Source organism: Lynx rufus, unplaced genomic scaffold (assembly GCF_022079265.1).
Source record: "Lynx rufus isolate CCGP_SWC_20201006 ecotype Redwood Valley unplaced genomic scaffold, mLynRuf1.p SCAF_26, whole genome shotgun sequence".
Taxonomy (NCBI): Eukaryota; Metazoa; Chordata; class Mammalia; order Carnivora; family Felidae; genus Lynx; species Lynx rufus.
In genome coordinates, this window is record NW_025814841.1 from 16480956 (window position 1) to 16486809 (window position 5854).

The window sequence follows — 5854 nt, forward strand, 5'->3', positions numbered from 1 at the left end:
TTCTCTCAAATTAGGTTTCACATTTTTTGAGGGTAGCACTATTGATGTCAGGATGACTTCAGAAGAAAATAAGGGATATTCTGCACGCTTCAGGCAGGCAACAAGAATCTGTAAACATAAGTGTATCCCCTCCATCTGAATTTCTTTATTTGTCTAAAAAAAGAACCACTCACGGAAACCTTCACTTAGTCTTAGACTGATTTTTATCTCCTTCAACATTCCTAGTCGGATGCAGACCCTTATTATTCTGAGTATTTGGAGGATGTGATTTGAAGCTGACACATAAGGTCAGACAGACAGTCTAGAGGTCATCTCAGTCTGGGTATCTTATTGCCATTAGGGCAGAATGAAAGGAAGAGTATTGCTTTTACTAATTAACGCGAACCTTTCTTGTCACTATGCTTTGAGTCATAACCACACAATTTAGACCAGAAAATTCATTTGTTCATTCATTCATCCAACACACAGCCCTTTTTCTGTGTGTGCAAGTCATTCTATTAGGCATCTAGGGAATATTCATTTGCACACACCATGATCCCACCTTCAGGAAGCTACCTAGTGGTTCAAGCATGTAGGTCCACTCCAATGTGGAGAAAACTGTAAGTTTCTGTAGAAGTTTCCAATACAGAGGTCTCTGATGAACAAGGATAATTTTTGCCCTTTACTAGATACAATGGCACTTTCTATCATAGATGGCATTCCAGGTAGGTTTACAAAATGCTTTTACTTATTGACTGATAGGCAGAGAGAACAAAGCATTTGCGTATATGTGGCAGTTTCCCCAACCACTATTGCAGATTTAATTTGAGTTGTAAGGGGAGAAACTTTCGGTAAAGTCAATCTGGTCTCAAGTTGCTGTGATCACTCACATAATAAAAAACATAGCACTTCTCAAACTCAAATTTCACCAATCAAATCCAATTACCACCTATGAGTGATATGACTGATTTCTCTCTGGGCTAGTTTGCATCCTCCCTTTAGGGTTTATTTTTCATTTGGTGCATTAAAACCTTGGCCCTGTAAAATAACTATGGATTCTTTCTATTTTGAATCTGTTACAGTAAAGCTTTCCTGTAGATAGGAAACTTAAAAAAAATTTTTTTTAATATTTATTTTTGAGAGAGAGACAGAGCTTAAGCAGGGGAGGGGCAGAAAGAGAGTGAGACACAGAATCTGAAGCAGGCTCTAGGCTCTGAGCTGTCAGCAAAGAGCGGTCAGCACAGACCCCCTTGCGGGGCTTGAACTCAGGAACCGCAAGATCAGGACCTGAGTCGAAGTAGGATGTTTAACCGACTGTACCATCCAGACACCCCACTTGGAAACTCTTTTAAGGTTGTTTGGTTTAGCAGAAAAATCAATGTATCATCTGTTTTATGGTCTTTAATACAGAATAATGTAGTAACAATTCATATAGCTGCGTTCCTTTGGCCATTACTTTCTTGCTACATGCGTGATCCTCTTGTCTCCACCTTTCTCTCATTCCCAACCTGTACCTCACTTCTTTAGAATTCTGCTTTATTCTTAAAGCTTTTCTAAATCCTGTGAAGGGATACAGGTAATAACTCTATCCCACATACGGCATTATGGCTCTTGGCATATCTCAAGTAGCATATCACCACAAAGTAAAAACTGAAAGACTGTCTTTCCTATTTAACTTTAAGTATTTCCATTTATCTGTCTTTTTCTGACAATGTCTGGATATTTAGTAATTCTTACTTGTGGATGAAATCTGTTTAGAAGATCTGTTCAGAGGGGCAGAACATAGTCCTCCCTGGATGTTTTCTGTAATACAGCAACCAGATGTATTCATATCTAGATTTTTTTTCATAACAGTGTTGCTTATAAGAATGTGAGCTTTCGGAGAACCTGCGTGGCTCAGTCTGTTCAGTGTCTGACTCTTGATTTCAGCTCAGATCATGATCTCGTGGGTTATGAGATCAAGCCCCTAGTGGAGCTCCGTGCTGAGCAGGGAGCTTGCTTGGGATTCTTTCTCTCCCTCTGTCTCTGCCCCTACCCCATGCTCTCTCTCTCAAAATAAATAAGTACACTTAAAAAAAAAAAAAAAGGAATGTGAACTGTTAATTGATAATTCAAAAGAAAGGCCCCAAAATATTTTTTATCCATTAGATTTTATTATTTTTTAATTTTTCATTTTATTGATTGGCTACAAAAAGATTTATTGTTTCCATTTGGCCCACAACCTGCCAGAGCACTTCAGGTTAGTTAAAAAGCTGCTGAGTAGCTCCCAGGACAAGCTCAGGCCCAAGCCCTGGCACCTCGGGGATGTCAGAGGGGCCCCTCTAAGGTTGCTGGGCTTCAAAGGCTCCAAGTCGTGCTTGAAGGTTGGCCTTTAAAGGAGCCGCTCGCCCAGCCCAGGCTGGGGGCCAGCCAGCTTGCAGAAGTTAGTCAGGGGATTGTCCATCTTCTTGATGAGTTTCACCTGCTCCTCTAGGACGCGGTTCGACAGGAAGTCATAGAGATGGGGGTCTGCGGGGGCAGAACCCAAGCCATGCAGAACCAAAAGAGCCTGGTTTGGGTTATTCTCCAGAACCAGGGAAGTTTCCATGGTGTCCAGGGTGTTACGCCACTCATCTTGGGATGGCTTCTGCACGTCCTGGAAGGGGGCGTGGAGGCTATACTGCACTAGCATCTTCCAGAGACTTCCAGTGTGCTTGTGCTTCTCCTCAGGGCCAAGAGAAGGGGCCCACACACTCCAGAGCTGCCCTGTGGTGGTAGAAATAGAAGCCTGAGACAGGTAGGTGTAAGAGGTGTGCAGGTGCTTGTTAACCAGAGGGTTGACGGCACCCTTCCCCTTGGTGGAACAATTCTGACAAATCTGAAAGCTTGGGGTTGATGGTAATAAGGAGCTAAGCTCAAGATAGGATGTTGGATGTCCCGGAGACAGAGCGTAGCCAAGAAGATGGCTCTGAAGGTAGCAACTGGGAGAAAAGTTGGAGGGTGGTCCAGGCTGGTAGAAGGGGCGTTTCTGGGTCTGTTCCATCCACATGCTGTTGAAGCAAGAGACAGATCCATGGGACCGCAGAATGCACTGCTTTTATCCATCCCATTTTATCAACGTTTTTATTTATTTTTGGGACAGAGAGAGACAGAGCATGAACGGGTTAGGGGCAGAGAGAGAGGGAGACACAGACTCGGAAACAGGCTCCAGGCTCCGAGCCATCAGCCCAGAGCCCGACGCGGGGCTCGAACTCACGGACCGCGAGATCGTGACCTGGCTAAAGTCGGACGCTTAACCGACTGCGCCACCCAGGCGCCCCTATCCATCCCATTTTAAAAGCGATACTATCTGTTGAGAAAGAATAAATATTTCAATGTTTTATTCGGTTTACATTTTTAAAAATAATTTTTGGTTTCTCTTAAACTTGATGCAACATTTTGTTAGTTGACTTAAAAACAACAAGTTGTTGGTTTCATTTTTGTAACTGAGTCAATGCACTTAACACACTAAGAAAAAAAAGTAGAATTTAATTAATTACCATTAGTAGCCTATTTCTGAATTTCAGTTGGCTGACAGCTTTTTAATGAACGGATTCACGTTTTGCCATTTTTCAGAGGTACAGGCAAAACTAACAATCACACACAGTGCCAAGTCCTGAGAATTCACCAGGGACTCCTATTTTTAAAGAATGTTACCTACATCTTTATCTGGGACATCACTAAATGTTGCCTAGCTAGCTGAGTAGCTTGTCAAATATAATAAATAATACTCGACTTATTTTTATTAAAAAATCACAGTTCATTTTTCAAAAATGAAAAACCATCTTGATATTAATTCATTGCTAAGCATAGGACAGAGTGATTTCAAATTAGCATAAAGGCACTTTGTTCAATATGTGTCCAACCTGAAAAAACTGGGCAAGTTCACGCTTGGTGTGAGGAGAGGCACAGTTGAAAGAGGCAAGTTCTTTGTTAACATGTAATATTTAAAATCAACCAATATTTTGATACATTGAAAGATTTCTGAAATGCAAGTCAGAAAATATGACAAAACTTTTCCGGAAAAACTATAAATTGTATTTCAAATTTGATACTTTAAATAATCCCATGGTCCTTTTTATCCTGTGGCCCGAACAACTCATTTCACTCCTAATTAAGTTCAACAAAGTACTGACTTCTCTAGGGAGAAAACAGGTGTGTTGGGAACAACTTTGAAAATTTAATTTTTATGGAAGAAGTATACTTTTCGTCCTTTGTATGTTTCCTTTCACTAGAGATATTTTTATTACAGGTGTAGAAAAGCTAATGGGGGCCAGGCAGCCTGACAGAGAGTACTCAACTGATTTTTCTTGCTGATTACCTTGATGTATTTGTTTATACGTTCTATTAAATAATACAGAAAGGACTTAAAAATTTGTTTTAAAAGAAAATACTGCATTGCTTCCAACATTTATTTATGCGGTAAAGATGTGGGAAGAAAGATGAAAATCTACTGCGTAACAAACATCCAAGACCTTTGGGCTGGGTGAGATTCACCAACCACTCACCACGTTGGCCTCCATTTTACTGTGTGCCATCATGGAAGTTACCTTTTGGAAAGAAAAAACTTCTGTGTATATGGAAACTGCCAGAGTTAATTTTTAAAATTGTACAAATGAAATAATTCAATGAAATTAATTCCATAAATGCCAAAAACTGTTCTAGGTGCGAGAAGATGGGGAGAAGATGGAGAAAATCTTTAACTTCGCAGGCACTATTTCAGAACTTTTTTTTTTTTTTCCAGTGAAAAACGTGTATGTGCCTTTTTCCAGGCTGAAAAGTTTTATTTTTTCATTTTGTGGGGCTGATATAAGCAATAAAAAACAAACAAACAAAAACTACGTATGACTGAAGAAAAAAAGAGAAGTGCTACAGAGCTGCTACATTTTAGTAGTTAGGCTGGTCGCAGGAGTTACAGAAAGGAATCTTGAAGAAGTATGTTTTAAAAAGGAGACCCAGGGGCGCCTGGGTGGCGCAGTCGGTTAAGCGTCCGACTTCAGCCAGGTCACGATCTCGCAGTCTGGGAGTTCGAGCCCCGCGTCAGGCTCTGGGCTGATGGCTCAGAGCCTGGAGCCTGTTTCCGATTCTGTGTCTCCCTCTCTCTCTGCCCCTCCCCCGTTCATGCTCTGTCTCTCTCTGTCCCAAAAATAAATAAACGTTGAAAAAAAAATTAAAAAAGAAAAATAAAAAGGAGACCCAAATAACACATCCAGGTTTATACTGTGCCAATTAAGCTGAGCTCCAACTACCTTTCCAAACGTCCCCTTCCCAGCATTGTTCTGGATTGTGGATGACAACAAGATGAATTTGCATGTGATTTGGCAGCCAGACCTGAGGGAACCGGTAGTGTTTTATGTTTCGGAGGTTGGTCTGGGGTGCTGAGCGCGTGGCAGCGTTGGCTTCCTTTGCTGGCAAGCGACAACATGCCGACCTACAGCTCCTTTCTCTCCTGCTGGATTTTCTCCCGTAAGTTCTCTGAATCCTGAGCCAGGCATGTGAGCAGATCTGTGCTCAGGGGAGTCAGCTTTTCCTGCAGGGCAATCCTAGCATTGAAGCAGATAGCAGAGGCACTAGAATCCGGTGCAAATTCTCATCCTGGTGGTTCTGATTTCTCATTTTTTCCCCTCCATATTCAGCTTTTCTGTCTCACCCCTAGCCCAAGGGAGTCGTACTTCTTCAGGCTTATCCTCAAGCTCAGAGACAACAGTTTTGCGTGGACTTCTTCACCACCTCTACTCCTGCTTAGCATTGAATTCCTATACTAAGTTCTTTATTCAATATTATTGGTCATGGTCCTTATCTCTAATGCGGCTCATCTGATTGAACCTTCAGTGTCACACACAGAGTTGTGTAAAAC

General features: G+C 41.6%; 1 pseudogene; it reads right to left on the reverse strand.

Annotated features, from left to right (window-relative positions):
- Positions 1 to 2350: 2350 nt before the first annotated feature.
- Positions 2351 to 5422, reverse strand: LOC124519013 (ferritin light chain-like; annotated as a pseudogene).
- Between the last annotated feature and the right edge of the window lie 432 nt (positions 5423 to 5854).